Source organism: Podarcis tiliguerta (genome assembly GCF_965153285.1).
Source record: "Podarcis tiliguerta genome assembly, chromosome: 17".
Taxonomy (NCBI): Eukaryota; Metazoa; Chordata; class Lepidosauria; order Squamata; family Lacertidae; genus Podarcis; species Podarcis tiliguerta.
In genome coordinates, this window is record NC_139550.1 from 14,310,128 (window position 1) to 14,334,058 (window position 23,931).

The 23,931-nt window shown below is 43.5% G+C and overlaps 1 protein-coding gene across 5 annotated transcripts in view; it reads right to left on the reverse strand.

Annotated features, from left to right (window-relative positions):
* The window catches only part of PLPPR1 (phospholipid phosphatase related 1), a 152,918-nt gene that overhangs the window by 23,923 nt on the left and 105,064 nt on the right, over window positions 1–23,931 (reverse strand). The window contains exon 1 of one of the 5 annotated variants that reach the window (XM_083420543.1): window positions 6,025–6,045. The exons of the other annotated variants lie outside the window; for them this stretch is intronic. The gene's annotated coding sequence lies outside the window, so the exon portion shown is untranslated. Of the gene's footprint in view, window positions 1–6,024; window positions 6,046–23,931 lie in introns of those variants that run through there. 5 annotated transcript variants of the gene reach the window in all.

Sequence of the window (23,931 nt, forward strand, 5' to 3'; positions counted from 1 at the left end):
CTCAGTGCTGTTATGATACCACCACATTGCAGAGTTTATATTACCTCCCCTGCTTTTTAAACTTGAAAGCAGAGTTTAAGTGCAGAGCATCAAGCTAACCCTCAAGCTCCAGTTATCCATGTTTCTACTTAAACCTAAAGCAGATCTGATGAGGCTTAAGCAGCAGGGGGCATTAAGGCTTTGTTGCTTCCCGCCCCCACCATCAGACAAACAATACTATTTGAACATGCCATTCTGTTTGCTTACTTCCCTCCCCCCTCCGCCAATTTCCCCAAGAAGGGCTAGGATTTCATTTAATCTTCTCCCCACGGCTGGCTTTATTATTCTGCATAGCAACCCAAAGTATTCCCTCGACTGGGAAGGTGAAAGGTGGTGGCAACTGTGTGTCTACTCAGAAGTAAATTAGGGCCATATCCTGCTAAACAGTTCTGCTAGTGCAAGGTTTCTGTGAAGTGGAACTTCCCCACTCTCTTCTCCCCCTATGTGCCCCTGGCATGCCCCAAAATTGGGTTGGGGGAACCCCCAGGACATATTTGGGGCAGAAGAGAGTGTGAGGAATATTCCATTGCACAGCTATAAGCATGCCCTCCAACATTTCCTTGATGAAAATAGGGGTGTCCTGTTTAATAATAATAATAATATTCCACCCATATGACTGTGTTGCCCAACCACTCAGGATGGCTATATATATATATATATATATATATATATATATATATACACACACACACACACACACACACATAACATAACATAACATAACATAACATAACATAACAACATAACATAACATAACAACATAACATAACATAGCATAACATCATAACATAACATCACAACATAACATAACATAACATAACATAACATAACATAACATAACATAACATAACATAACATAACATAACATAACATAACATAACATAACTTAACAACAACACTATACAGGGACTACACAGGGCTGCCTTCAGATGTCTTCTAAAGGTTATGTAGTTACAGTGGTACCTCAGGTTACATACGCTTCAGGTTACTGACTCCGCTAACCCAGAAATAGTACCTCGGGTTAAGAACTTTGCTTCAGGATGAGAACAGAAATCATGCTCCGGCATCACAGCGGCAGCAGCAGGAGGCCCCATTAGCTAAAGTGGTGCTTCAGGTTAAGAACAGTTTCAGGTTAAGAACGGACCTCCAGAACGAATTAAGTACTTAACCTGAGGTACCACTGTACTTATCTCCTTGGTTCGGGGGTGGCATAACTCCATACCCTCAGATTAAATTAGGGACATCCTGCCATACTCTCCAACTTTTCTCTGATGGAAATAGGGACGTCCTAAGGAAAAGTGGGACATTCCATGATCAGATCAGAAACTGGGACAGTTTCTGTAAATCCGGGATTGTCTCTGGAAAACAAAGACACTTGGAGGGTCTGTAAAGTTCTGCCTGTAGAAAAAAATTGATCTGATGAGAATGCCACAATGGTGAGTAAAGCCCTCCAGAGGAACAAAGTTAAGTGATTTCTTGTTTTTGGAGCAAGCTATTATCAGAGTAATTCTGCCTTATTTATGATAGTTCTTCTGCAATGTAGAACGCACAAGGTTTGTCAGCAGGGGGCATTCCTGTTCTATCCAAGCCACAGCCAACATTGACACAGAAATGGCCTGCAATGTTAAACAAGCAGCAGGAGCAGCAAAATATTTTCCCGCACCCTCATAAAATCTACATGAATATGTCACAGTTGAATTGCATTAAAATGAAAATCAGAGCTGGGGATGCATTTCAGTTGCTTTAGGTTAAAACCACACCAGCATGGGGTTTATTATTTCTTCTTCTCCTTGTTATGATGTTAAGGCTGCTTGAGAACAAATATGCTCAGTTGGTCGTAATTTTATTTTAGATGCCTCTCTCTCCATCCCATCTTTGAATAAAGGGAATGATTAACAACCGTGCAATCCTATATAGGAAGTTGTCCCCAGTGGGTTGTACACAAAATAGCAGTAAGTAATGCATCCCATCAGTGTTAGGATTTACAGTTGAGAACAGGACTTTCCCCCCAGTGATCAAAATTCACCTGGTACCTTTTGCACCTGGCTGTCGGCCGTTTGCAACCAAGTGAAGACCCCCGCTCTTGACTATTTTCACACACTAGCAACATGTGCTGTAGAATTCTATCCATTACAGTGGTACCTCGAATTACATACGCTTCAGGTTACATATGCTTCAGGTTACAGACTCCGCTAACCCAGAAATATTACCTCGGGTTAAGAACTTTGCTTCAGTATGAGAACAGAAATCGTGCTCCAGCGGCACGGCAGCAGCAGGAGGCCCCATTAGCTAAAGTGGTGCTTCAGGTTAAGAACAGTTTCAGGTTAAGAGCGGACCTCCGGAACAAATTAAGTATTTAACCTGAGGTACTATTTTATCTGCACAATCAGAATGAATTTCAGGAACCAAAAAGTTGTACAGTGGTACCTTGGCTGTCGAACTTAATCCGTTCCGGGAGTCTGTTTGACCCTTGGAACCTTTCAAAAACCAAGGCACAGCTTCCGATTGGCTGCAGGAGCCTCCTGCACTCAATTGGAAGCTGCAGAAGCTGCGTCGAAAGTTCAGTTTTCAAAAAACGTTTGCAAACCGGAACACTCAGTTCCGTGTTTGCGGCGATCGGGAGTCGATTTGTTTGGGAGCCAAGCCGTCCAACAACCAAGGTACTACTATATTGGAAAACATGACTTTCAAGCTGTCTGACCCCAAAATGGCAACTAAACATTCCGTTTTGGTGACTGGTTTAAGGAGCCATTTGATGCCTAACATATATATCTGAGTTTCTAACACTGCACATTCCCCCATGAACCCCTTAAGTGAATCCCACAGTGAGAGCCAGTGTGGTGTAGTGGTTAAGAGCAGTGGACTCATAACCTGGTGAACCGGGTTCGCGTCTCCGCTCCTCCACATGCAGCTGCTGGGTGACCTTGGGCTAGTCACACTTCTTTGAAGTCTCTCAGCCCCACTCACCTCACACAGTGTTTGTTGTGGGGGAGGAAGGGAAAGGAGAACGTTAGCCGCTTTGAGACTCCTTAAGGGGAGTGAAAGGCGGGATATCAAACCCAAACTCTTCTTCTCTTCTTCTTAAATTTGTCCCAATCTCCTGGAGCTGATTGTGCAACCAGGAATCTTTGCATTGATGGGTATATCAAGTTGGATACTTCCATGGAGTTCAATGGACCTCCCATGAAAGGGCTCCAGCTTTAGTCCGTTTACATTTGAATGCACAGAATAGAGATGGGGAACCTGTGGCTGTCTGGATGTTGCTAGACTCCACATTTTGTCACCACCAGCTAAAATGGCAAATGGGATGATAGGAGTTGGAGATCCATCACATTTGGAGGGCCACAGGTTCCCTAACTCTGATTGATGGGCTCTCATCTTGCACTTGTTTCACTCTTCAGACCTTGGCATGTCTCAAAGCACATCCACAGTAGAAACAGATGCAACTGGCTGGCATGATTGTGTCAGTCTTTATAGCAGGGGTGAGGAACCTGTGGCTCTCCATAAATTGCTGGGGTTGCATCTCCCATAATCCCAAACTATTGGCTCTGCTGGCTGGGTCTGTTGAGAAGTGGAGTTCAACATGTGGAAGTTCTCCACTCCTGCCCCAGGGGATAGTGACAGGGCTGGGACACTGGGGACATTTGTTTAGAACATGTGCAGAGGAGGGCAACTAAGATGATCAAGGGTCTGGAAACCAAGCCTCATGAGGTTGAAGGAGCTGGGTGTGTTTAGCCTGGAAAAGAGGAGACTGAGAGGAGATATGATGGTCATCTTCAAATACCTCAAGGGCTGCCATGTGGAAGAGGGAACAAGCTTTTCTCCTGCTCTGGAGGGTAGGACTCAGACCGATGGCTTCAAGTTACAAGAAAGGGGATTCCAACTGAACATCAGGAGAAACTTTCTGACAGCAAGAGCTGTTCAACAGTGGAATGGTCTCCCTTGGACTCTCCTTCCTTGGAGGTTCTGTAAGTAGAGGTTGGATGATCATCTGCCATGGATGCTTTAGTGGGTTGGACTTGATTACCCTTGGGGTCCCTTCCAACTCTACAATTCTTTGATTCCATGGTTGACCCCAATCCCTGCACATGTGTACAGTCAACACAATTTGGCCATTGGCAGAGGCCTTCTGCATTATTTCTATCACCTCATTAGCTGATGCACGCAATAATGTGTCTGAATCCTTCTCTCATTAGTTTTCTCAAATCTTCCAGTGCCACTACAATCTCTTGTGCCTTGTAATATTTTACAGTTTCATTTCCACTCACAATTAACTTTAATAGCTTATCACAATTTGCCACTTGTTTTAAATCTGAGGCTTGCTCCCCTGCAATTGCATAAACTCCCCCCGAGACAGTTTTGAAGCCTCCTTGAAAACATATATATTCCTGCTAATAAGCCCTACCATACTGCTAAAACCTTCAGGTAACAACTCTCTTTATCTTACCAAATTAGGGCTCCCGAGTGTTTCCAGTGAATCCAAAATGACTGGAGCAACTATATCCATCCCTGCATTAAATTTGAAATGTGAGTACTTCTACCTTACTTCATGCTTGGAAACCCACCAATTCTACCCAGAAACAGACAAATCTGTCAGTTTTTTGCTTCTCCTTTTTCCAGTCGTAAGATCAGGTTTACCACATTTCCACACCAGTTTGCATTCTTTAAAAAACATAATAATAATAATAATAATAATAATAATAATAATAATAATAGGTCTTATGCATTTCAGCAACCATTTCTCAGAATATACATTTTTTTAGTATGCAAGTCTGCCGAATACTCAAATTTTTGCAAGCAGTTTTCTTAATATAATACATTCTTGTATATCATTTTTATGCACGCTTTTCTGTCTAATATACCTCTCCAACAATCTGTAATGTTTTTCCATTCCACAGGAGGGCCGAAGACGACCAGGCTATCACACAAGTTCCATGGGGTGTCGAAAGCTACTATTTAAATGCATCAGCCCTATCTTTTAAAATTTATTACAGTGGTGCCTCGCAAGACGAAAAGAATCCGTTCCGCGAGTCTTTTCGTCTTGCGGTTTTTTCGTCTTGTGAAGCAAGCCCATTGACGGATTAGCGCTATTAGCGCTATTGGCACCTTAAGGGCTAAAAACGGCTTTTTAAGGCTTGGGGGACTAGCGGTTTTGCTGCTAAAATGCTTTTAGCAGCTTAGCGATTCAGAAAAAGGGGTTTTGGAGCAAAAAAAAACACTCAAAATTTTTCGTCAATTTTTGTCTTGCTTAGCAAGCCCATAGGGAAATTCGTCTTGCGAAGCGCCTCTGCAGACGGAAAACCCTTTCGTCTTGCGGGTTTTCCGTCTTGCGAGGCATTCGTCTTGTGGGGCACCACTGTACATTGAAATTTAGTACATTGAAATTCAACCTTTCCTTCAAGAAATGATGTATGGTTGTCTCCCTACCAATCTGACCCTCACAACAACCCTGTGAGGCAGGTCCTACTCCCAACACCTTAGCCAGTGCACCACATTGTGTTCAGATGTATTTTATAATGGCCAATCAGCTCATGAGTGCCAAAATATTGGACAAAGGAAGGCGGAGTGTACATAAAAGCCATTTCAGTCATACTTGAACACCGATTCTTACTTGTACACACTGTCGCCCTCAGCACATTTTCATTCAGTTAAAAACCCTGATCCTTCATAAAATGGGGGGAAAAGGAATACTGTCCTTCCTAATAACTCTCTGATTTGAATACTGCACTTAGCCTGAGAATAAAATCCCCAACGTAGTGCCTGATCTCACAGGGTTTGCCGTTTCATGGGATCATAAAACTGTAAATCTGGAGGGGGGAAGGGAAAGCCTCAAAGGCCAAGCAGACTCCTGTGGTGTCACAGAGAAAGCCACGGAGATTACCCTCCAGAGGCCATTCCATTCTGGCTCACTTCCAAGATTTTTATTGACAGAAAACCATAGTCTGGGGGCAGCACTGCCCTCAATTACAGTGATTACTTTTTTACCTTTTAGCCACGAGTGGCGGCCATTCACTTATACGGGAAAAAAATTCCTCCAAGATATATATATATATTCAGTCAACAAGACTGTTGGAAGGAAGGGGGAAACTTGGTGAGGGACAGGAGGAGGAAAGGGGGCACATTTCTTCTTTCCCCCAATTCAACATCTGCACATGTCTATTTTCAGTTCGGTGTCTCTGTCACAATATGCAGGGCACGCCAATGTGGTATTCGCAGGCGCCAATGCTCTTGCCAAAACCTTCCACAGTGCCTGTGAGGAAGTCTCAGAAAATAGCCCCTCAAAATTCCCAGCACATGAGAGACTGGCTGATAGGGCTGGGCGATAATGATGATGATGATGATTTATACCCCCTCCCATCTGGGCGGCTCCCAACAGAATATTAAAAACACAATAAAGCATCAAACATTAAAAGTTTCCCTAAACAGGACTGCCTTTAGATTTATTCTAAAAGTCAGATAGTTGTTAATTTCCTTGGCATCTGATGGGAGGGCATTCCACAGGGTGGGTGCCACTACTGAGAAGGCCCTTTGCCTGGTTGATATATTGTCCAAAACTGGTACCTCGGGTTACAGACGCTTTAGGTTACAGACTCCGCTAACCCAGAAATAGTAGCTCGGGTTAAGAACTTTGCTTCAGGATGAGAAAAGAAATCGTGTAGCAGCGGCAGCAGGAGGCCCCATTAGCTAAAGTGGTACCTCAGGTTAAGAACAGTTTCAAGTTAAGAACGGATGTCTGGAACGAATTAAGTTCTTAACCCGAGGTACCACTGTATTGTGATATTGGTTTCATAATTTTTGACCTGGCAATATATTGTGAATCATAATATGTGTGTATGTGTGCTAAGCAAAAATCACAACGTGGGGAAAAACGCGAGGCCAGCCAATGCCTCTATATAGCTCCATCCTTATTTCAGACATTATGATATATCAGTATATCGTGATATTTAACTGGTGATATATTGTGATGCTGAAAACCAGATATCGCCTAGTCCTACTGACTGCCTGTTCTTCCTGTTTGTACTTGCTCAGCCTCTGCTACGTGCCCCCACAGGAGCCATTTTGTATTATGCCCCTACCCACCCTTTGGCAGCCATTTCGTGACTGGCACCATACACTTTTTCAAAATTCCGAATGTGCCCACTGGTCCCGAAATGTTGGCGATTCTCATTGCAGAGCTGGGGCTACTCTGATTATGTGCTGGCCTGCTACATCCTGGCGAAACTATATATTTTATTTTCTAAATTCTCCTGGCAACACTTTGCACATTTCATAATTTAATTCAGGGTTCAATAATTTGGCAGCGTGCAATAATTTTGCGTTGTGCTCAGCAAAGCATAATGAGTTTCCATTTAATTGTCTGTGGTCTTTTAAATTTTGTTTTGCATAGCAGAATCAGCGTTAGCAGCTTTGACGTCGCAGCACAAAAGTTAAAGCGCTGCCCTTTCCCCAAACATTTTTTTGCAAAATGTCCTGACAGTGTCCCCGAGAGCCATGGTGTGCTGACTGGTGACATTAAAAAACTATTAAATCTGTCTTCTGCTCTGAAAGGCATTTTAACTTAATGGCCATTTTCACTTTTCTTGGAGTTGTGGGGGGAGGAAATCATTCCTCACACGATGCCAACTGACACAAGCATCTGGTTTAGTGAGGTAATATATCTTCTTGAGATTTCTCAGTAGTATTTCGAAACATCTGAAGCAAGACCAGTTGCCAAAATTTGCTGCTGTTGCTTCCCACCCACCCCATTTTGGAGACCACTTCATTCAATGGTCTGATCAATTTTAGGCTCTGGACTTTAAAAAGCTTAATAATGTGTGGTATTTCACTTCATAATGTGTGTATGGGCCCTCCTGCACTCGCAACCCGCCATTTAGACCACTTTGCTTCAAAATATGGCAAGCCAGTCCTGCTGGCCAAGGTTGGTGGAAGACATTTTGGTGCCTGAGAAAGAACAGGAAATTTTAGCTACTCCCTTCTCCCATTCACAGTACACCAGCAGCCTGTGATAGAAATTCAGATATATAAAGGTACCCCTGCCCGTATGGGCCAGTCTTGACAGACTCTAGGGTTGTGCACCCATCTCACTCAAAGAGGCCGGGAGCCAGCGCTGTCCGCAGACACTTCCGGGTCACGTGGCCAGGGTGACGATGCTGCTCTGGCGAGCCAGAGCCGTACATGGAAACGCCGTTTACCTTCCCGCTGGTAAGCAGTCCCTATTTATCTACTTGCACCCGGGGGTGCTTTCGAACTGCTAGGTTGGCAGGTGCTGGGACCGAACAACGGGAGCGCACCCTGCCGCGGGTATTCGAACCACCGACCTTTCGATCGGCAAGCCCTAGGCACTGAGGCTTTTACCCACAGCGCCACCCACGTTGTGGGTAAATTTTTTTTTTTAATTTTTTTTTTTTTAAAAAAAATTGGACCTTGGACCAGACTGCCCTGCAAATAAGAGGACTGGCCTCCGTAATATAGAGCATGTGGCCATCCTACTTTTCTATGACCTTAGTATTGTTGTGTTGTCAGCACTAAATAGAAATGAAGAGAAATGTAATTTTCCACCCAGTTATAAGCACAACTGTTCTCTTCAGTAGGGTGAGAAAGAAAGGAAAGAAATCTGCTCCTTGAAATCCTTTTTGCTATATGATTGCTTTGCTTCTCCTCCTCTTGTAAAAGACTTTAATGATATTATCAATTGCCACAAAAGGTGCTTTCATATTCCCCCACAACTGCTGAGTTCTTTTATATTTTCACAACAGTAGCTCTCATTTCCCCCTCCCCTCTTTGTTTCCCGCTGTGAAAAGAAATTAGCTGGATAACTTAGGGAGCGGGAAGAACTGTTTTTCGTATTCCAAGATGTTGGATCCCTCCCCTACTCTATATCTGTGAGAATATTTAATCTGCCTTTTTAAATGACCAATGGTTCCATTTTCCTACTTCATTATCTACCGAGGGTAAGACTGCCTTAATCATTGTTTTTCACTGCAGCTTAGTTATGATTTCACTTGCAAACCCTTTCAAAAAATGTTGCAAAAAAGCTTTCAATGTTGCAGGCAATATCCTCTTTCTCCCGCATTTTTTTGGAGCAGGGGTATTGTTTTAGTTGGTATGGGTTTCTTTGTTTTCCTTTTCTTTTACCTGCTGGTTTTGTTTGTTGCTTTTGTGTGGTGAGGGAGGAGACAGAGAGGTTGGCGGGGGTGTGTGTGGCTATTTTTGTTTGTGTGGTTCTTTTTGTGCTATGGGTAGAGTCCTTGGAGCATGGGGCTGAGAGTGTGGGTTGTTGGAGTGACTGGGGAGGGGGGAGTGGAGAGGATGAATAAGTGTCATCTGGGTTGATATTGAAGAAGAAGAAGAAGAGGAGTTTGGATTTGATATCCTGCTTTATCACTACCCTAAGGAGTCTCAAATGGGATGCGGGTGGCGCTGTGGGTAAAAGCCTCAGCGCCTAGGGCTTGCTGATCGAAAGGTCGGTGATTCGAATCCCCGCGGCAGGGTGCGCTCCCGTCGTTCGGTCCCAGCACCTGCCAACCTAGCAGTTCGAAAGCACTCCCGGGTGCAAGTAGATAAATAGGGACCGCTTACTAGCGGGAAGGTAAACGGCGTTTCTGTGTGCGGCTCTGGCTCGCCAGAGCAGCGATGTCACGCTGGCCACATGACCCGGAAGTGTCTCCGGACAGCGCTGGCCCCCGGCCTCTTTGAGTGAGATGGGCGCACAACCCTAGAGTCTGTCAAGACTGGCCCATATGGGCAGGGGTACCTTTACCTTTTACCTTTAAGAAGTCTCAAAGCAGCTAACAATCTCCTTTCCTTTCCTCCCCCACAACAAACACTCTGTGAGGTGAGTGGGGCTGAGAGACTTCAGAGAAGTGTGACTAGCCCAAGGTCACCCAGCAGCTGCATATGGAGGAGCGGGGAAGCGAACCCAGTTCACCAGATTACGAGACTACTGCTCTTAACCACTACACCACACTGGCTCCCAGTGTATTGGGGTGGGGTTGGCAGTGGAGGGTGGTCTCTATGGGGGGGCGGAGTAGAGGGGGATATTGGTGGTGTTGGCAATACTAACGGAATGGGGGGAGAGGCCTTGTGCTTCTTGAGTGGTGGCAATTGTGAGATTCCTGCATTGCAGGGAGTTGGACTAGATAACTCTTGAAGCCCCACCCAACTCTACAGTTCTATGATTCTATGGGTGCCCCTGTATCAGAAGAATTGCCACTGAGATACTGGCATACATAGGAGGGAGAAAGGTTGTAGGAGGGAGAAAGGTTGTTTTCTGCTGCTCCAGAGAAGTGGACACGGAACAATGGATCCAAACTACAAGAAAGAAGATTCCACCTAAACATTAGGAAGAACTTCCTGACAGTAAGAGCTGTTCAACAGTGGAATTTGCTGCCAAGGAGTGTGGTGGAGTCTCCTTCTTTGGAGGTCTTTAAGCAGAGGCTTGACAACCATATGTCAGGAGTGCTCTGATGGTGTTTCCTGCTTGACAGGGGGTTGGACTCGATGGCCCTTGTGGTCTCTTCCAACTCTATGATTCTATGATTCTATTCTATGATCTCCCTGCAACAGCTGACTTTTAGTGGTGACGTTAATATGAATCGATGAAACAATGGTATCGGGAAAATGTTAATTCCCTTTATCCCAGAATTTGGTCCAAGGTAACTTTAAGAGAATATAAAAATAAAAATAATACTTTATTATTTATACCCTGCCCATCTGGCTGGGTTTCCCCAGCCACTCTGGGTGGCTTTCAACAGAATATTAAAATACAATAGTCTATTAAACATTTAAAGCTTCCCTAAACAGGGCTGCCTTTAGATGTCTTCTAAAAGTCTGGTAGTTGTTTTTCTCTTTGACATCTGGTGGGAGGGTGTTCCACAGGGCGGGTGCCACTACTGAGAAGGCCCTCTGCCTAGTTCCCTGTAACCTCACTTCTCGCAGCGAGGAAACCACCAGAAGGCCCTCAGCACTGGACCTCAGTGTCCGGGCAGAACAATGGGGGTGGAGACGCTCCTTCAAGTATACTGGACTGAGGCCGTATATACTGCATGGGTCTCAGAACTGCATAGTTAATCTTAAGAGGATTTATATTTTTCTTCATGTTCAGATCACGAAGTATAACCTCTTTGCACTTCTAATGTTAAATGGCGCAGAGTCCAAGTGAGTTATATCACTAGGATAATAAAAGTGTAATCCTTTATCCAATCTATTTGAAAGATTATTCCACTCCATTGTAATTGGATTCATAAATTAGCTAGAGACTAGCAAATGCTACATTCCATTTCCAGGATACAATTACATCTGTCTTTAATATGATTCTATTAAAAATGCAGCATCGGCAAAGGCTAATGTAAATCAAAAACAAATAAAAGGAAAATCAGCAACTTCTTTTGTGATTAATCAAGTCATATGCTGGAAGGCCCTAAACCTTCCATTAATTTTCCCCCAGTGTTAAATGATAGGAAAATTTCATTTATTTAAACAGAACACATTTGTGTATCAGGTTCTCGGTTGATTGATCTAAAGACTGGGAGTTGTGGATTTTTCTTTTAGTGCTGTGAGAAGGCCAATATCATATTTCACCATTTATACCACCAAGACAGAGATAATCAGACTGGGATCATGCCTATATGATCCTCCATTGGTACAGAAGCAACATTTTAAGGTATGGATGGGCAAGGTATGGGGTGAGGCAGAGTGTGGTTCATGAAAGCTTATGCCATAATAGCAGTGGCTCATGAAGATGATGATTATAATTCTTATTAATTTGATTTATATGCCACCCTTTATCAAAAGATCCCAGGGCACTGTTCAACATTAAGAACACATTTTACGGAGCATCAATAATAAAAACAATAAAAAGCATCAAAACAGCCAGCGTAATAATAAAATAATCATAATAACAGTCTCTCACCCCACCCACAGCTTTAATAGGCCATAGACTTTTTAATTGGCATTTGGAGAGGTAAGAAAGGGCCAGTGGGCCAGTGGCAAATCTCAAAACAGACCTCCAGGAAAAAAGTTGCAGTCTATATTCAGATCTCTTCCACATATCTATGATTGTATGCAAGCATCCTTACACAAAACTGCTATTAATTTAGTGCTAGCTTTTGGGAAGACACAGTCCTCGCTTACAAGACACTGATGATTTCAGATGCGGAGTTCCGATCGCTTCAGCCTGTTATGTAACAAATGCCTTCTTCAATTATTATTCTCCAAAATGAAGGAGTTTCTTTTTTGTCAGGTAACGTTAGAGCTACCTGGCTCAGTAACACACACACACACACACACACACACACACACACAGTTAGATGTTTATTTGTCAAGCAAATAATCCAGTTTTATGATTTATTTGATGAACTGGAACAAAACGAAGAATGAGCCCCGGTTTACACAAAACAACAACAGAGACATGATTGGCACGGGCAGGAGAAATGCCTGAACAGATATTACAAAAGGAGAGGAATTTAAAGAGGTGGGAACTAAAAGCGAAATGAATAGGTTCCTCCATGTGAATAAGAATGAAACACAATGGCAGCAAATGGCATGGAGAGCCAGAGGTGTCTTTAGACACTGTAAAACCAGGAAGAGTGTTTGAGGCATGTTTTTCCTTTCATGTAGCTGGGTGTGTGGGTTCTCAATTTACATGCTACATAGGGAACATGAAAAGAGGAATCATAGATCACAGGCACTTTTCTCTGATGCCAATCCTTTGTAAAGCCCAAAGCCACTCAGATATAGTACAGTGGTACCACAGGTTACAGACTCCACTAACCCAGAAATAGTACCTCGGGTTAAGAACTTTGCTTCAGGATGAGAACAGAAATCGTGCGGCAGCAGTGGGAGGCCCCATTAGCTAAAGTGGTGCTTCAGGTTAAGAACAGTTTCAGGTTAAGAACGGACCTCCAGAACGAATTAAGTTCTTAACCCGACGTACCACTGTAAATAGTTAAGACTATCTCCTGTCAAATCAGGGGCGATGGGAGTAAGGCAGAAGCAAAACTGAGAAAAACAATAAGCAAACTAAGCTGAGGATAAGCGGCCACAATGGAAACAGTTTCCTTATTCAGAACAGGGAATGACATGCACATAGCCGGGATTTATGTTCGGGGGGGCAGGACACCCACCTGTCATCAACCAGGGCCATCATCTGGCTCTGTCTAGCAGATTCGGAATGAAATGTCTCAACAATAGTTGTTTTAAATTACTTTCGTTTGACCCCAAGGACTCAGAAAAGTATCTGTCAGAAACTTCAGTCTAGCAAGTTAAATTAAAAATTAACATCAGAGAGTACCTTTCCTGTGGTTAACCGTATATTTTTCAAAATTACAAAGAACACGCCTTTTTTCAATCTCATTAAAAAAAATAAATAATCCAGGCCGTGGGCCTTAGCTACCCCTGCTATAGACTGTGCATCTTCTGGGTGGACATTCACTCACAGTCGAACTGCATCATGGGTTTCATTCTTGCTATCATGTTCATTTCACCCCTGTGCTGTCTTGTTCACTTTGTTTCATACACACTTGTTCCAGATATTGAGAAAACACAGCACAAACCACTGTCGTGGCACTAAAAAGAATGGAGCACTTCCTAAATGAATTTGCAGCAGATATAAAGCAGCAATGTAGATGGAACCTTACATTATTGCCCGGGTTCTGTTTTACACAGAATTCACCAGCAAATCCTTTTAGACACGCCTTAAGATGGCAAAATATGAAGTATAGAAAAAACTCAACGGCAGCATTTCTCTGTAAAGCTTTCCCCTTAAATGAGAATCAATTTATCACATATTCACAGCAGCAACATTCTGGGAAGGAGAAATATTTCTCTGCCTAGCTTCTCAAAATTAAAGCTATATATTTTTGCAAGGAGGTCTACATGCAATGTCTCCGCAAGGTATTTTTATTTAAAACTCTAAATTAAAACCATACTTTCATGAGCCTCAAAGAAAAGAAAAAGAGAACACCCCCCCCACACTGACCTCAAAGAACTGTTCTGTTATATTGCTTAAATGTGAAAAACCCAGCACAAAATAATGTTGGGTGTGTTTTTTTGCAGGGATAATGGCATTTGGGATTCTGGGTACAACTTTGGTCGTTCCATCTCAGAGGTTTGGAAACTGGCAGGGGATTAAGAAACTGGTACAAGGAACGGCTACAGCGGGAGCGGTAACTAAGCTCTGTCCCTCCCTTGTGTTGTTGGGTTCTCATCAGCTCCAGCCAGCACGACCAGTGGTCAACAATGATGGGAGTTAATATATTGAAGGCAACAGGTTCTGCGACCCTGAGTTGAAAGGTTTAGGGCAGACATAGGCAAACTCAGCCCTTCAGATGTTTTGGGACTACAACTCCCATCATCCCTAGCTAACAGGACCAGCGGTCAGGGATGATGGGAGCCTTGTTTAGGGCTTCTCATTTGACAAAAAAGATGGGGAACACGGATACAGATTTTTTGGAGGGAAGAAAACCTCTTTCTCGCTCTTTCTTTCATAACATCAGAACATAAAGAGTCCCACAGCGAAAGACAAAAGAACATGGTTCAACAAACAACATGGTTCAACACAGGATAAGCTCGTGGAATTCACTGCTGTAAGATCTGTAAATGCTTTGATGGTTTAAAAAGGTGATTAAACATCGTCAATTGCTGGGAGATAAACAATAGGAGCGGGTTGTTGCATTTATGCACTCGTTGTGGGCTTTCCTGGTACATTTAAAGATAAAGGTAAAGGGACCCCTGACAGGTCCAGTTGTGGATGAATCTGGGGTGGCGGCACTCATCTCGAACTATAGGCTGAGGGAGCCGGCGTTTGTCCACAGACAGCTTCCGGGTCATGTGGCCAGCATGACTAAGCCGCTTCTGGCGAAACCAGAGCAGTGCATGGAAACGCCAGTTATTTTTCCGCATGAGCGGTACCTATTTATCTACTTACACTTTGACGTGCTTTTGAACTGCTAGGTTGGCAGGAGCAGGGACCGAGCAACGGGAACTCACCCCGTCACGGGGATTCGAACCGCCGACCTTCTGATCGGCAAGTCCTAGACTCTGTGGTTTAGACCACAGCACCACCCACATCCCTCCCGGTACATTTGGCTGGCTGAAATTGGAGGCAAAATGCTGGAGGAGATGGAGCCACTGTCTGATCTAGCAGGGCTTTCTTTATGGTTTTAAATGAAGCTAGAAAACAACCAGATGAGATCAGAGCTGCAGATACATTGCAACTTTTTGTTGCACACTTGCACTCCAAAATCCCAAGAAGGATTGCGTGGCAAGGTCCCAACCCACCCACCCCTTTGTAGTTGAGTATGGCCACTTGACAACAGTATTTAAGGTTTTTTACCATCTAAGGCATTTTGCATGCTTTAATGATGCAGTCTACCCTACTTTACAGCTGCGATTCAATGAACTTCGCAATTGTCCTTTCCATTTGGCTCTGAAATCAGGTCACACTGCTTAAGCCTGAGTTCCTTTGCTGTGCACGCCAGTTTGAGCCCTGTGGCCAAATATTCTTCTCTGGCAGCCGCCTCCTTGAAACTCTGTCATTAAAACAAATGGGGCTAGTTTGCTTTGGCTTCACAACCTCCCCTCTGCCCTGCAATCCGCACACAGCTTATGGTGAAACATTGCCATTAAAAACTGGTGGAATGACAAAAGCAAGTGAATCAGCCCATGGCTTTACCTATAGAGTGGTACCTTGGGTTAAGAACTTAATTCATTCTGGAGGTCCGTTCTTAACCTGAAACTGTTCTTAACCTGATGTCAGGTGCTGTTGTGGTTGCTCGTGAGTAACCAGGCAAGACTCCGACCTGTCTTTTACAGGCTTTATTTTGGTGCAAACTATTTACAGTGAAGAGCGCCATAAGTTCATGCCTGGCTCAATCGCTAGCAGAATCTGGGAGTGGTCTATTTTTGTACAACCCCCAACATAAAAGTCTCGTCACCCCCAGCCTTTTCCGCCCCTCCGTGCATCTCAGACTACTGCGCAGCATGGGCGATGCCAAGGGCATGCTCCCTGCCTCTCCAGCTTGCTCAGGCTCAGTCTTAAGGCTCTTCCTAGCATCCTCTGGTCATTGCACCTCTTCTCCGCTGAAAGTGGGGCTTTCCTCCTCGCTGGAAGAGGAACTGCTTCGCAAGATTTTCGGAAGCTCCCTGTAACACAACTGCCCTTCTATCTCTCCCCTTTGACCTGCTGGCAGTTCCCTGACACCTGAGGTACCACTTTAGCTAACGGGGCCTCCCGCTGCCGCCACGCCACCGCTGCACAATTTCTGTTCTCATCCTGAAGCAAAGTTCTTAACCGAAGTACTATTTCTGGGTTAGCAGAGTCTGTAACCTGAAGTGTATGTAACCTGAAGCGTATGTAACCCGAGGGACCATCTTACAATTTTCAAATGCATTTTCTTCGCTGATTCGTGAATTAAGGATGGTCATGGAAGGGAGAGAAAAAAAAATTTCAGCAACTTTCCCCACAAACTCCAATGGCCAAAATAACAGATCTACATACACCTGACTGCTAGCATGTGAGTGAGAAAGCTAAACTATAAGCTTTCCCCAGTATATAGTTTTCCTTTTGAATGGGCTTTATGTACAGTGGAGGCTGTTCATTTCATGCTATGGCAGAACATTCCAGGGAATGTCTTTACCCAAGGGAAGCTCTGTTGATTGAGAAGACATTTAAGGAGCAGACATTGATGATGACCCAATCTGTCCAAATAAAAACAAACCCAAGCCATTTAAGACAGGTTTCCTCTGATGAAGAAGCGTGGTAAACATCCCAGAAGGACCAATTCAAATCCAGCACATTCTGCGCAACTGCTTGCTTCAGACACTTTGCTTGACAACACCATCATACTTTGATGCATTTCCCAGTATGTCACTCTGGTTTTAATTATCCTTCAAAATCTCCTAGTTTCTCTCGAGTGTGTTATAAATTGAGTTGTCAAGAACGGTTTCCTTCCAGCTTGCGATACTCTTCTCCAGGCAATATCTCTATCTCAAAAAGGAGCCAATCTGATGAGGTAAGGTATTCTGAACTGCAGAGTTGCAGCATGGCTTAACTTTTAAGCCTTGGCAGTCTTCTCCACCCCTCGCCTTCTAATTTCTTCCATCATCGGAGGAAAGAATGATAAGATATGTACATCCCATTAGTACCATCACAAATCACATGCCTTGGCGATTTGTCTCGTCATAGAGACTCATTTCTAGTACACTGATGCTGGAACACTCCTATGGTAAAATTGAATCTACTAAAGATGACTGAATAATTTCAGAACTCCTTCAGGTTATGTGCACTCAACTGGTAAGCCATTGCAAAGGATTCCACCTGGAAATGGGTATGGATTCATTTAAAATTTCATTGGCTTTTGGAGTTGATGATATTGGGTGTGAACCATTGTGGTACAGTCGTACCTTGGTTGTCAAACGCCTTGGTACTCGTCCGTTTTGGCACCCAAACACTGCAAACCCAGAAGTGAGTGTTCCGGTTTGCAAACATTTTCTGGAAGCCGAACGTCCGACGTCTTCCACGGCTTCCGATTGAGTGCAGGAAGCTCCTGCAGCCAATCGGAAGCCACGCCTTGGTTTTTCAACATTTTCGGAAGTCAAATGGACTTCTGGATCGGATTCCATTTGACATCCAAGGTACCACTGTATAAGCAAAGAACTGTGTCAAGTATAGATGCCAAAGTTATAATGTCTCCAGACAAACGGAAGCATGAAAATGAACAATTAACCATTCCGCACAAAAGCTCTTAAAGAACCAAAATGTGACATTATTCTTCAACTAACAAACATATTTTATATTGTTTCGATTGACTGACTGCATTTAATTATACTTTACTGTATATTTTGTTTTAATATGCCATTTGCTGCTTTGGAGGCCTTTGGGCCAAAAAGCAGTACACAAATAAACAAATAAATGCTTATCAGTCAGGTCCACCTCTTACATGAAGACTACTGGAAGAGAACTGATATAATACATTAAACAAATGTAAAAAATCCAGACCCGTCAAACTAATGGCTGTACGAGGTAAACAAAAGGAAAATACTATTTATGAAGCATACAGAAGAACAAGTCTCGGTGAGGGAAGAATCAGCAAGGCTTCAGCTAGCTTTTCAAAATTGTTGAGGGTGAGATATCTATCTATAGATGTTTATAAATCAAAGATGTATTTAGAATCATAAAGTTGAAAGTAATACAGAAAAAAGGAAAATAAATTAATCAAAAGTTTGCATCATACCCACAACGAAAGGCTTAAGAAATTGGGAGGTGGTTAGTTTATGGGGGAAATAGTGGTGTGGAGGGGAGATTTATGATAAGAGATTTATAAAATTTTGTGTGACAAAATTGAATTAAGTTCCCAAGAAATAAAAGGCAGTACTTTTTCATGAAATGCATAACTGCTGTTATTGCTGCAAAGTACAGTGATAGCTTTTTAAAAATGATGGCGGGCCTTTCTATGGCAGCCATCTAAATAAGGTCATAAGAGTTACTAGCCCATGAAATGCTTTACTAGTCTAGGACTGGCAGAGAGGTGACAGACAGCTGTACTTTTCTGATGGTTTCTATACTATGGACAGAGGAGAACATAGTACTCTATTCCTCCTCTACCAGCCCAATCACTAGCCTGCATTCCATTCCTGGTCACCGTATGGTTACCAGGCTAGCACTTAAATAAAAGGCTGATCTGCGAGTGTTACCATAAACATTATCCAACTATAAATAGTAGCCACAAGGGATACAGAGCTGGTAGCTAAACTGGCTGGTTAGTTAAGCAAGCCAGCTTCATAGACCATAGTTTAAAGCTGGCTTGCCCTGAAACTGTCAAGTTCGTTTTAAACCACAATCTCTGGGTCACATGTAAAAGCAAGCAAGAATGATGTGAATGTGAAACTAAAGGCTGCAGAAGTCCTTCTCACAATTGTGTGGGAAGAGGCATGCGTTGTGCAAGTATCGCTAAAGCATGGTTTAATTCAGGAATGGGGAACTTGTGGCCCTCCAGATGTTGCTGTACCACAACTCCCATCTTCCCTGACCACTGGCTGAGGCTCATGGGAATTGGAGTCCAGCATCTTCTGGAGGATCATCGATTCTTCACCACTGCTTTAAACATCATGTATGGACACAGACATTATGTTTCACAGTGGTTATTAGCCAGGACCGGCAGTATTCCTCTGACTGACAGATGCCATGAACTTTTCTGAGATCCCTGTCTGGTCAGTGTTGGAAAGAAGACTGTGGCATAAATGAACCTTCGGTATGATCCCACAAGGCAATTTTCAGCTGAATATAATTCTTTGATCGCAGTGTCTTAAAAAATCTTCATTTTCTGAGTTCCTTAGATACTGGTTTGATAAATGCTTGGGAACTATTTTAATGAGCCTCTGCTTCACCTTCTTGTCCAGTTTAAATAGGAAGCAGCTCTTCCAATTAAGGACCGAAACATTGATTTAACCTTTCTGCTGTTATAGATTATATGTCTCAGGCATCCTCTCTATTACTGAAAAGTTCACAATCCAGACGTAAAAAGGAATTTGTTAAAGCCAGTAGTACATCACAAGTTCTTACAGCACATAGCTGCAGGTCAGAATATGTAATAATATGTAACCCAGGAACTGAAAGTAGATGCGAATGATCTTGGGATGTAAAACTTGTCATATTACTGAGACAGAAAGGCATTATTATTATTATTATTATTATTATTTACTCTTAGTAATACTGTCATATTTTAATCAGGTGTATTGTCATGCGGCTGCATATTTGTTTCAGCAAGACTAGCTTCATTTTCAGATTGGAGCCCAATTTATGTAATCCTGTCCCAGGGGTCAACAAGCACTTCTGTGATTCTGCCCACCTCTTCCTCCTGAACCGCTTACTGGTATGGGCATGTGTAATGGTTCTAGGGGTTGCTCGTGCGTAAGTTGCCGCCACTCCTGGCTAGGTTACCTGGTTGAACCCTTTCTGTCTGGACAGCCTCAAGTTTCGTGGCTGCCTCAGTCACTGGTAGAATCCGTCAGTGGGCGTTTCTTGAACCTCTTCCAGCATAAAAGCTGTTTGATGCCCAGTCTTCTCCTACTCTCCCTGCGCGGAAGTCTTCTGCGCAGGGAGGGTGTGGGCAGTGGAGTACCCGTCCCCTCTCCGCTGGTCTCTGGCGAGGAGTCCTGCAGCCACCTCTCTGATTCCCCCATCTGCCCCCCTTCTCCACTGGTGTTGCGCTGATTTCCTTCCCCAGCGGATGAGCTGCCTCTCTCCCTACTGGGACCCTCTCCGGCATCCCTCTGGAGCCTTCTCTCTGCCTCCAGCTCTGATGGCAGTTCCCTGACAGCATGGGTAGGTGCAGAGGAGAGGGTAAGTTTGTTTGGCCTTTTATGTGGGAGAGAGAGAGAATGCCCTGTACATCCTATCACTCTTAGACAGCAATAAGGAAAAGGCAACACGCAGTAGGTGATCATGACAGCATGTCAGGGGCTGGACTGAAGAGGAATGGTGGGAACTGCCCCTCCTTTCTGTACCTTCCCAAGAAGAGGAGGACAGTATAGATTTAGAACAGTGGTTTGCAGAAGGTGAGAGGGGAGGCTGCAGAGAGGAGAAGCTGGGAAATATTGGGGAAACAGCAGGAAAAAGAAGCACCAGGGGAGAGACAAATAACAGGGTCACTGTCTCTTGAAAGCTTTCCTGCCCCCCCTTCTCCCAGAAAGCGTGTTCTCCTTCATGGAGAGCACAGGTTGTGGTGGGGTTAACCAGACACCCCTCTGCTGCTGGGCGAGTTAGTTTGGATGGCCACCGTTGTGATTGGGCTCCTCTGGTTTCTGGGGAGAGTTTGATGTTGCCAATTATTGATTGACAGCCTTAGGTTATATATTCCCTGCCACTTGCAGCGTTGAGCTTCCTCTTTTCGCTGCGTGCATCGGATCACCTGCCCACCCTCCCTAATTTTAGGGCGTTTTTTGCATTTGACCTTGCTATGCCTGTCATGGGGTCATCTGCTTTTGGAGCAGGGGCCTGGTAGGAATTTTGTCCATTTGGCTGATTGGCTGGTGTCATTTGGTTTTTGCCTACTGCGCAGCAAATCGTCACAACTTGTAAGGTTGCAGGTTAGGCACTGGTTTTAGAAAATTGGTTGGTGGAGGGGTAGGGATTGGCTGTGCCTGCCCCTCCAATGCTGCTGCTGCAAGGGTATTCCATTAAAGGAATCCAGGGGCTCAACATGCTTTTGTCCGCACCCCTATCAAGGGGGCTAGGGCCATGCAAGAGCCCCTGGGAGCATTGGGGGAGAGGTGAGGGTCTGGTACCCAGCTCCATCTACTCCCCATAAAATGTTTTCCCTTACTGACTTCAAAGGCTTGCGGATGTCAGTTCTGTCCCTGGGCGGGGACAGATAGTCACAACCAATGCCTAAGCAACCACTCACATTTTGTACTTTAATAAAGTTGTGGCCAAAATTATGCCAAAAACCTTAAACAAAATTACGGTGTGAAGTGTGAATTTATTAGGGGTGGCTTGGGGACCTCAACACGCAACCAGGCGTACCTTGAGAGTGGTAGAACAGAAAGTACAGAAGCAGAAAGCACAGATCAGCTGGCAAAGGAGTGACGTAGAATAGGAGGGGCTAAGGAGGTGGGTGGGACTTTACTTGGAGCAACACCATTATCTACGAGAGACTGCATTCCTTTGTCTCTCTCTGTGAATACTGAATAAGCTACTTGGTAAGATCTCTTTTGGTTTTTCTGCTTCTTGGCATCCCACCATGAGAGAGATAGGATTCGCTGAAGCCTTGACACAGCAGCAGTAGGCAGACCAATCCAATCCTCATGCCCAATCCTCTCACCTAATGTCATGCTTAAAGCCCCCCAAGCTCCGAATGGAAAGTTGCCCAGAAGAAGGTGCCAAAGTGCAAACAAAAATGGCAAAATTAGCTGAAAACAGGGAAGGGAAGTTGGGGCTGGCTCTCAACAAGAGCTCATCTTTATGGTCAGACTTCCAGTATACATTTCTATCATGTGGTGGGCAGCTAACTTCTCTTTTCTTAGATCAACCCCCTGCTGCTTATTAACAACAACCTTGCAGAGAGCACCAGGGAAATACTGACAGTAGCTCAGTGGTACAGTGCAGGCTTTGCATGTGAAAAGGTCCCAGGTTCAAACCATGGTGTCCCTAAGTAGGGTTAAAGACCCCTCCCCAAAACCCTCGAGAGTTGCTGGCAATCATGTGTATGTGAACAGTACTGCATCACTGTTCTAAAGGTTCCTCCAGACAACCAGTTCATTGAGCTTGCAGAAACCTTATGGATGTGAGGTTATATCTGGTCTTTACTGAGGATTTGTGCTGATTTGTTTGCAGGATAGCTATATGACCATAACCGTTTATCCTGATTCACTTGTAGAGTGCTTTACATGCCTTTCTGCTAACCATTTGCTCACCCCATACCTTTCAGTTCATTCTCCATCACTTCTAAACCACAAAAACTCCAAATATTTTTTTAAAAATGGATTTAATGTGCTAGAGACACAGAGCAATTTAGCACAATTTAACTGCACAATCCCTCTTATAAAGCAGTAACAGTTTGGAAGCACATTGACCTTGTGTAAGGTGGCTTCTGGTGTTACCATGGATGTAACTTTAACAAAATTGTAGAAATGTGCTTTTAAGAGAATCTGTAAACAAGACTACTAATAGACATCTCTGTGTGTATGTGTATGTGCGTGTACATACTTGCTTAAAGAAGCCACACACTCTCATTCTGCTCCTTAAATCAACTGTGAATGCTGGCTTTATTTGTAGCGAGCAGAAGGATATTTGGAACAGCAAACCATGCTCACATTTCCCCCAAATGCTGTTCCTTGATTTATTTTTATGTTCTTGTCAGCCTTGACTACAGAAAGGCCAATTTATAGCTCTCTCACCTGCACTTTCAGACAGACTCATCATTCACACATTAGAGGGCCAAAAAAGAGAAAGAAGTCTTCAGAGATAGTTGTGGCTGGCTATAAATTAAAAGATCTTACTTCAGAGACATGGTGTATCTCTTTTGCTCCCTACAAAAATATTGATTGGGTGAAGGAATGATAGATTGATTTATTCCCTTGCCTGTTGCCTAGATTTGTGAAAGGAAGGAAAAACACCCTCAGGGTTTCCTTGGAGACTGAGGCACAGTTCACACAAACAGCAGATAAAGAAACAAATTCATTCCTAGACTGTATCACTTTGGATTTGGAACAAGGGGGATGGCACCGTCAAATGTTTCTGCATGAAAGGAAGTTATCCACACACACAAAAATAATGTGTCAGGCAAAAGGCAAAGTTAAGAAGGTTCTTTCTCCCTGACATGCTGGTTTTCCATGTGGAGGATTATTATTATTATTATTATTATTATTATTATTATTATTATTATTATTTGCGTTGCTCTTCAGCACAGACACGGAATCAGATGCATCTCTGAATTAATTTTGTCTGAATTAATTAATTTTAAGATGTATTTTAATTAATTAATGTCTGTTTTTATGCATATTGTGTTGTTTTTTATGATATTAGCCACTCTGAGCCCAGCCTTGGCCAGGGAGGGCAGGATACAAATAAAATTTATCATCATCATCATCATCATTATCTCCTCTTGCAGACAATCAAAGCACTCTGTCTAACCCTCTATAATAATCTCCACCTTCTATACCACGTAACCTCCTCTGTTTAGGTAGTTTCAGACAAAGAGATAAAATCAAGTTTGAACCAATTGTATTTTTTTAAAAAAATCGTATGCACGAGGGTTTGTAACTCAAAATATAAATTTGACCTGCCACGAAAATGGAAACAGTAGGATCATATTTTCATAGGCCTAGTCATCTTAAGCCCTGTCAAAACCAGCAAATCAATACACTCCTGCAGGCTGACTCTATGCATAGATA